Below are 10055 nucleotides of genomic sequence, written 5' to 3' on the forward strand. Positions count from 1 at the left end.
CCCCATCTTCCTTCCGAGGAGTGGCTGGTGGGTTTGAACCGCCAGCCTTCTGGTTAGCAGTCAAGTGCCTTAGGCATTATGCTACCAGAGCTCCTTAAATATGCACTAGAAAGTTCAAAATGAACATGCCCTTGACCCAGACTAATGTTTTTTATTTTTAATATTTTAAAGTTTTATAGTATTATATCATCTGTTAAATATTCTTTTATTCTGATACATCTCTCTCCTAGATACCTATCTGGGCTGCTTACTGTTAAGACCTGATACATAGTTGTAGTTGTCATCCTGGGCTTTCTCAGCTGAAATTTTCAGTGGATCCTACATTTTTCTCTTTTTGTTTTACCTTCTCATTTCAATAGTATGTGTCTTCTAAGAACTTCTTAAGTTAGGGTAAGTTTTCTGATTCTTTTCTTGTCCAAAAATGTCTTTATCATAATTTACCTTTTTATGAATGGAAACAGTAAACACAGGTAAAAAGTGGGAAGAGCATTTTTACATTGTGGGGATTGCAATCCATGTCACAAAACAAAAGTATGAATTCTTGAATGGAAACCCAATTTTCTCTGTAAAATTAACCAACATTTTCTCATATAGCTATTTTAGAAATTCTGTTGTTTGAATGTTAAAAATCCTGGATTAGGTACTAATGTTTAATTTATATATTTGTGCCATAAAGGCAGAGTACAGGAATAAGAAGCAGGCAAGTAAGCAAAAGGATTAGACAAAGCCTCCTTAAATATGGTTTGAGAAAATCAGGACTTTTGTTCATTTGCTTTTTGTTAAACTTAATTGTGTGCAGAATACCTGTGATTTTAGAGAGGTAGCTGGATTTTGGGGACTACAAGAGAGGTTGCATTCACAGAGACTCAGGCCTCTGCTCTATGGGTCAGGGAGAGCTTTTATCTAGTACCCTGGATAGCTCCCACTGATGTCCATAATTCTAAAGCGTAAGGTCTCAATAGGAGCTCTGGTAGCATAGTGCCTAAGGCACTTGACTGCTAACCAGAAGGCTGGCAGTTCAAACCCACCAGCCACTCCTTGGAAGGAAGGTTGGGCAATCTACTTCCATAGTGATACTGCCTCGGCAACCCAAGGAGGGGTCACTATGAGTTGGGGCCGACTGGACTGCACATAAAAACAACGACAACAAAGTCTCAATGAGGTCTCCATTGACTCCCCCATTGATAGAATTCTCTAACATGTTATTTTTAGTTACAAAAATGTAGGTTATCATCCTCATTTCAATAATAAACTCTGGGTTTTCTCCTCAAAAGAAGGGCCAGATCTTCAAGACTGAACTTAGATTTGACAAAAGTGTCTTGGCTCCAAAAGATTTAGCAGACTTGTTTGGAGGAAAGAGTTTATTATTCATATCATGGGATAATTTATCTTCTGGGGCTAGAGTTAGAATCAGCTCATGGAAAATGTACTCAACTTCACATCAAATTAAATAAATGAAAATTAAAGTTAGATTTATTTTTTTGTTCATTTCTTTGAAAGATGTGAAAATAATAATATCTTGTGTTTGAGAGATTTTGGGGAAATAGACTCTAATATGCAATAAGAGTAGTAATTTAAATTGCTATAAGACAATCTGGAAATTCATGTCAAAAACTTTTGAAATTACTAATTACAGTACTCTAGATACAGTATTGGGAGCTCTGATGGCATAGTGCTTAAAGGCTTTGACCGCTAACCAGAAGGCTGGCAGTTCAAACCCACCAAACACTCCTCAGAAGGAAGGTTGGGCAATCTACTTGCATAGTGATATCACCTTGGAACCCAAGGAGGGGTCGCTATGAGTTGGATCTGATTCGACGGCAGTGAGTTTTTAGATTTATATTAAGGAAATAACCAGAGAAGTGTGAGGGAAATGTAAATAAGAACATTCATTTCATATTTCTTGATCATTTCCCAAACTTATATGCTTCCCAAATATATTATGGGTTAAATATATTTAGTACATTCATAGACATTTAGTTTGTAGTATACATGTGTATATATATACACACACACACAGAAGTATATTCATATGTAAAACATTTATAACATGCTTTAAAACAGATTATGAGAAAATTATAGAAATCCATACATATACTATATATTTCTAAATAATAAGAAATCTTAAATGTTGTTCTTTAAAGTCTAAACAGTGACTACTTCTGCATATTAAGCTATGTATCATATTCACTTTCTTTATTAACATGTGGTGATTTCTAATTTTCTTGAATAATCATGTAGTAATTTTGAAAATAAATGTTATATAACTGTATATTTTATTTATATTATTTCTTCCTATTTTTTTTAGCCAAGTATTTATTGACAGTCTACTGTGTTCTAGGCACTGTCTTGGGAATCACAAGTAAACAATATAGTACATGCCCTTTTGGAATTTACCACATGGTAGGAAGGCAGCAAAGAAAAAACACAAAGTATTCAACAAAAAGCACAAAGCAAAGTATAGACTAACAAAAGATTATAAGCTGTAGGGTAGGCATGTAATAGGAAGACTGAGAGAAGTTGTGCTAGTAAATGTTTAACAACTTTATCTCAAAAAAAAAAAAAAACCTGAAACTGAGAAAACCTGGTTTTGTTGCATTTGACAACTTACATGATATAAATACTTGTACTCTGGCCAATTCTGAGCTACTGATGTGCTGTTACTAGTCAAGAAATTGAGAAGAAATGCTCACAGTTAGCTCTGGTGAGGCTAGATGGGCCAGCACACCACTGAATGAGAGGCTCCAATAGAGGACAATTTCTACAGGCTAACAGAATGAGTGCATAGGTCAGGATAGCTTTTAAAGAAGATTGCTTCTAAGTTGAACCCTGAGGGATGAAAGGTATATCAGAGAAAGAGAATGATTATTTTCAAGAGAAGGTGCTGAGGGGAGAGAAACTATATTTACAAATGACAAGAGAGAATAGTCCATATAAGGGTTAATTGTGGCCTGTAGTGGAATAGTGCCAATAGCTATGGAGAGAATTTAAGGCATTCTTCAAGTTAAATTATAAGAAAAATATGTTTCAAAATACAATTGACCTTTAGGTCCCTTCATGATGTTAAGAATTCCAAAAGTTTTCATCAAATTCAGGTAATCTGTTGTTCTTGGGTGCCGTCAAGTCAACTCTGAATTATAGAGGCCCTATGCTGCACAACAGAACAAAACACTGCTTGTTCTTACAACAGCCTCTCAATACTTGCTATACCTGAGCCCGTCGTTGCAGTCACTGTGTCAATCCATCTCATTGAGGCCCTTCCCCTTTTTTGCCGATCCTCCACTTTACCAAGCATCGTATCTTTCTCCAGGGAATGATGCCTTATGACAACATGCCCAAGGAGGTGAGACAAAGTCTGTCCATTCTTGCTTCCAAGGAGAATTCCAGCTGTACTTCTTCCAGGACAGAATTTTCATTCCTCTGACAGTCCATGGTACTTTCAGTATTCTTCACCAAAACCACAATTCAAAAACATCAACTCTTCTTCAGTCTTCCTTATTCATTGTCCAGCTTTCACAAGCAGATGAGGTGACTGAAAATACCATGGCTTGGGTTTGGTGCACCTTAGTCTTTAAAGAGACATCTTTGCTCTTCAGCACTTTAAAGAGGTCTTTGCAGCAGATTTACCCAGTGCAATGCATCATGTGATGTCTTGACTGCTGCTTCCATTGGTGTTGATTGTGAATCCAAGTAATATGAAATCTTTGACAACTTCAATCTTTTCTCTATTTGTCATGATGCTGCATTTGTGAGGATTTTCATTTTCTTTTTGTTGAGGTGTAATCCATACCACAAACTTAAATCTTCATCAGTAAATTCTTCATGTTATCTTCACTTTCAGCAAGCAAGGTTTTGTGTCATCTATATATAGCAGGTTGTTAATGACTCTTCCTCGAATCCTGATGCCATGTTCTCTTTCATATAGTTCAGCTTCTCAGATTATTTGCTCAACATACAGATTGAATAAATATGGTGAAAGGATACAACACTGATGCACTCTCATCCTGACTATAAACCATGCAGTATCCTCTTGTTCTGTTTGCATGACAGCCTTCTGGTCTACGCAGTTTCCTCATGAATACAATTAAGTGTTCTGGACTCTCCTTTCTTCTCAATGTTATCCATAATTTGTTATGATCCACACAATCAAATGCTTTTACATAGTCAATAAAACACACGTAAACATCTTTCTAGTATTTTTTGTTTTCAGCCAAGATCCATCTGACATCAGCAATGATATCCCTCATTCCATGTCCCCTTCTGAATCCAGCTTGCATTTCTGGAAATTCCCTGTCAACATATTGCTGCAACCATTTTTGAATTATCTTCAGCAAACTTTTACTTTGTGTGATATTAATGATATTGTGTGATAATCTCCACATTCCGTGGGAACACTTTTCAGTGGAATGGGTACAAATACAGATCTTTTCCAGTCAGTTTGCTGAGTAGCTGTCTTCCAAATTTCTTGCATAAACAAATAAGTACCTCCAGTGTGGCATCTATTTGATGCAATATATCAATGGGTATCCTGTCAATTCTTGGAGCCTTGTTTTTTGCCAATTCTTTCAGTGCAACCTTGACTTCTTCCTTCAATACCATTGGTTCTTGATCATATGCCACTTCCTGAAATAGATGAACATCGACCAATTTTTTTTTTGGTACAGTAACTGTATTCCTTCCATCTTCTTTTGATACTTCTTGCATCAGTCAGTATTTTTCCCATAGAATCTTTCATCAGTATTACAACTGGAGATTTGAATTTTTTCTTCAGTTCTTTCAGCTTGAGAAATGCAGAATGTTCTTCCCTTTTGTTTCTCTAATTCCAAGTCTTTGCACATTTCATTATAATAATTGACTTTGTCTTCTCAAGCTGCTATTTGAAATCTTCTGTTAAGCTCTTTTATCATATCATTTCTTCAGTTTGCTTTAGCTACTTTCCATTCAGCAGCAAGTTTCAGAGTCTCTTCTGATAGCTATTTTGGTCTTTTCTTCCATTCCTGTCTTTTTAATAACCGTTTGCTTTCTTCATGGATGATGTTCTTGATGTCAGCCTACAACTCATCTGGTTTTTGGTCATTGGTGTCCAATTCATCAAAACTATTCTTCAGATGGTATCTAAATTTTTCTGTCAGTTTGTCATAGTGTGGTGGCTTGCATATTGCTGTGAGACTGGAAGCTATGCCACTGTTATTTCAAATACCAGTAGGGTCACCCATGGTGGACAGGTTTCAGTGGAGCTTCCAGACTGAGACAGACTCAGAAGAAGGAAGGGGCCATCAAATTCTTAAAGTAAAATCCTTATGAATAGCATGAAACACTGTCTCAAAAATTAGTGGGAAACTTTATGAATAGCCCTGAAACATTGTCTGATATAGTGTTGGAAGATGAGGCCCTCAAATCAGAAGGCAGTCAAAATATGACTGGGGAAGAGCTGCCTCCTTAAAGTAGAGTTAACTGTAATGACATGGATGGAGTAAATCTTTTGGGACCTACATTTGCTGATGTGGAATAACTCAAGATGAGAAGAAATAGCTGCAAACATCCATTAATAATTGGGACATGGAATGTACGAAATGTGAATCTAGGAGAATTGGAAGTTGTCAAAAATGAAATGGAATGAATAAAGATCAGTACCTTAGGCATTAGTGACCTGCACTGGACTGGTTTTGGACATTTTGAATCAGCTAATGATATGCTGGGAATGAGAAATTGAAGAGGAATGACATGCTATTCATCATCACAAAGAATGTTTCTAGATCTATCCTGAAGTACAATGCTGTCAGTGATAAGATAATATCTATATGCTTATAAGGAAAACCAGTTTATACACCAACCACCAAAGCCAAAGATGAAGAAGTTGGAGACTTTTACTAACTTCTGCATTCTGGTATGACTAAACATGTAATCAAGATGTATTGATTATTATTGGTGTTTGGAATATGAAAGTTGGGAACAAAGAAGAATCACCAGTAGTTGGAAAATGTGGCCTTGTTGATAGAAATGAGGCTGGGGATCACATGATATAACTTTGCAAGACCAACAACTTACTCCTTGCAAATATCTTTTTCAACAATATAAGCAGCATCTATACACATAGACTTCACAAGATGGAATCCACAGGAATCAGAACAACTACGTCTGTAGAAAGAAGTGATAGGGAAACTCAATATCTTCAGCCAAAACAGGTCCAGGAGCTGACTGTGGAACAGACCATCAATTGCTCATATGCAAGTTCAAGCTGAAGCTGAAGACAATTAAAACAAGTCCAAGAGTGTCAAAATATGACCTTGATTATATCCCACCTGAATTTAGAGACTAGTTGAAGAAGAGATTTGATGCATTGAACATCAATGACTAAAAACCAGATAATCTAAATGCAGATATTGTGTTTGAATTCTACCTTGTTGTTGTTGTTGTTGTTGTTGTTAGGTGCCGTCGAGTCATTGCCAACTCATAGTGACCCCATGCACAGCAGAACGAAACACTGCCCGATCCCGGGCCAGCTCCATGATTCCTGCTATACTTGAGCCCATCATTGCATCCACCGTGTCAATCCATCTCGTTGAAGGCTTTCCCCTCTTTCGTCAACCCTCCACCTTACCAAGCATGACATCCTTCTCCAGGGAACGGTCCCTTCTGACAAAATGACCAAAGTAGGGAAACGAAGTCTGGCCATTCTTGCTTCTAAGGAGCATTTCGGGTGCACTTCCTCCAAGACAGATCTGTTAGTTCTTTAAGCAGTCCGTGGTACTTTCAGCATTCTTCGCCAGCACCACAACTCAAAAGCATCAACTCTTCTTCAGTCTTCCTTATTCACTGTCCAGCTCTTGCATGCATATGAGGTGATTGGAAATATCATGGCTTGTGTCAGGCGCACCTTAGTCCTCAAGGAGACATCCTTGCTCCTCAGCACTTGAAACAGTTCCTTTGCGGTTGACATGCCCAGTGCTACATGTCTAATGTCCTGACTGCTGCTTCCATTGGCATCGATTGTAGAACCAAGCAACGTGAATTCTTTGACAACCTCAATCTTCTCTCCATTTATTGTGATGCTGCTTATTGGTCCAGTGGTGAGGAGTTTTGTTTTCTTTATATTGAGACGTAATCATAGAATTTAGAATACTGCATACTGTATTCTACTTTAGTTTCAGTTAATATATTCTAAATCTGAGCATTATTTAAAATATTACATGGACACAAATTGACAATATGAATTACAGTCACTATCCAAATGTACTTTTTTTTGAAGCCACACAAAGGAACAGTATCACATTTTTTCACAAATAGCACACCTACATAAATTGCATGAACACACATATAAATGAAGAAATGACAAAATTATGTCATAAGTTATGGCATAGTGAACCCATGCACACACTGCACATGTTTCATGACATTTCCAGAAGTGAATTTTGGCTTTGTTCAGCCTCATTCAATAGTCTGATAATGTTATTATTATTATCATATTTGTATAATAAAGGTATAAACCATGGTCAAGAAGTCATGGATCAAGTTTGGTTGTAACCACAAAAATCAGAAAATAATTAATTGAAACTGTGAATTTGCTCATGGGCCCTTTGTATCCAGGTCTAAGAATGGAGGAGTTCCTTATAGCTGATCTGCACCTCAGTATGTTGTGCTAGAGAGAGGTAGAGGGTCAGACAATGGGCTGTGTGTGACACTGATACAGCATGAGCAAGGGCTGGTCCCATGGCAGGTGTGGGCAGTTGCCTGCATGTATCTGGGGCCCATGATACTGGACCTACATGAAGCTGAGCAGCAGGACAATGCAGTGTGGATATGTACTGCTCTGGCTCCAGAGGACCCCTGGGTGGCCAGTTGGGCCTGTCTCATCTTAGCAGAGGGTGAATGACCTCTTTGTGCTTGTGACTTGCATCCTCACCCCACAACATCCATATAGGTGGGAGACTCAAATAGCCTGAGTGTGGTGGCCAGCCAATCAGATGGCAGGGAAGAATGTGTGTGTGGTGTGCCCGCTTCACTTGCCTGAGTATCCTCTTTGACCTCGGGTGTGCAGACTTATGCCCCTCCTGGGTTGGGGCCATTCTCTCTGGCAAGGGGTGTTACCAAAATGGAAAAAGTAGTGCCTAAGGCATTTGACCACTAGCCAGAAGGCTGGCAGTTCAAACCCACCAGCCACTCCTCAGAGGGGAGGTTGGACAATCTACTTCCATAGTGGTACTGCCTTGGAAACCCAAGGAGGGGTCACTATGAGTTGGACCTGACTCAAGAGGGGCTACTTTAGAAACTCAAGGTTAGGCTGGTGAGGGTGTGCTGCTAGAAACCAAACCACTGCATCAGCAGGCACCAATATGAAGGCTTAACATGAGGTCTGTTGGAGAGAAAAAATAGAAATTGAAATCACCAATATGTGAAAAATATTGGTATACAGCACTCATGAAAATAACACACAGGGGTTGCATGGCATACAAAACCATATAACATGCATGTTATTTGCATGTAAGTAGGTAAGTTATAATAGCAAAAGAATTGTTTTATTTACAGCAACAGTGACAGAGATCAACAGCAACAACGACAATATCAAAAGAGCAAAATACTGAATTGAAGCAATTTTCTGGGCATTTGCTTCATCTCTCTCTCTCTCTCTCTCTGCCATTAGATAAATGTAGATGTCAAAATAGCTTGTTTAAGAAATCATGTACTGATTTCTTAATTCCTTAGACTACTCACAACTGGACCAGCAAGCAACATCACAATAAATGGAGAAAAGATTGAAGTTGTCAGGGATTTTATTTCACTTGGATCCACAATCAACACCCATGCAAGCAGCAGTCAGGAGATTAAATGACATATTGAATTGGACAAATTGGCTCTAAAAGGTCTCTTTAAAGCATTAAAAAAAAATATGTCACTTTTAAAATAAAGGGGCATCTGACCTAAGCCATCATATTCTCAATCACTTTATAGGCATATAAAAGCTAGACAGTGAATAAGGAAGACCAAAGAAGAATTGATGCAATTGAATTGTGGTATTGATGAAGAATATTGAAAATACCATGGACTGCTAAAAGAATGAACAAATCTCTCTTGGAAAAGGTAGAGCTAGAATGGTGTCTAGAAGCGAGAATGGCCAGACCTACTCTCACCTACTTTGGTCGTGTTGTCAGAAGGGACCAGTCCTTGGGGAAGTATATCATGCTTGGGAAAGTAAAGGGTCGGCAAAAAAGGGGAACACCCTAAACAATATGAATTGACACAGTGGCCGCAATGGTAGGCTCAAGTGTAGCAACTGTTGTGAAGATGGCACAGGACTAGGCATTGTTTCATTCTGTTGTGCATAGGGTCATTCTGAGTCAGAACCTACTTGACGACACCTTACAACTACAAAAACAAAGACTCTTCAAATATTTAGAAAGTAGTCTCCTCGAGAATGATAAAGATTTAACTAACATGGTGGAATAAAATATAACTTTTGGAGGACTGACATCAGTTTCTCTCCTTTTAAGTTCCTATCATCTCCTTATAGTGTTCTGAAATCCTTACTTATCTCAGGATTAGTGACATGGCAGTTTGAGAAGAATATCTCCCATAAGGTATGTTGTCATTGTTGTTTGGTTCCAAACTCAGCAACCCTATGAAAAAAGAAACACTATACCATCCTCCCAATGGTTGCTATGCTTGAGCTCATTGTTGCAGCCACTGTGTTAATCCATCTTTTTGAGAATCTTCCTATTTTTACTGACCCTTTATTTACAAAGCATGATATTCTACTCCAAGAACTGGTCTCTCCTGACAATATGACCAAAGTATAAGAGGTGAAGTCTTTGCTTCTAAGATATGTGACTTACCTTATCCATTTCATCAACACCATTCCGAAAGTCACAGGGAATTCAAGAGCCACTGGAATTGTTCATACCAGTCTTCTGAACATTCATCTCTAGAATGATAAATTCTACTATTAAAAAAGAAAAAAAAAGGAGGCGGGGCAAGATGGCGGACTAGGCAGAAGGATTGCACAGACCCTCTTCAACAAAGAAAAGGGAAACCAATTAACACAGACACAGAAGATAATC

This window comes from Orycteropus afer, unplaced genomic scaffold (genome assembly GCF_000298275.1).
Source record: "Orycteropus afer afer isolate SDZICR_OR568_19922 unplaced genomic scaffold, OryAfe1.0 scaffold00167, whole genome shotgun sequence".
Taxonomy (NCBI): Eukaryota; Metazoa; Chordata; class Mammalia; order Tubulidentata; family Orycteropodidae; genus Orycteropus; species Orycteropus afer.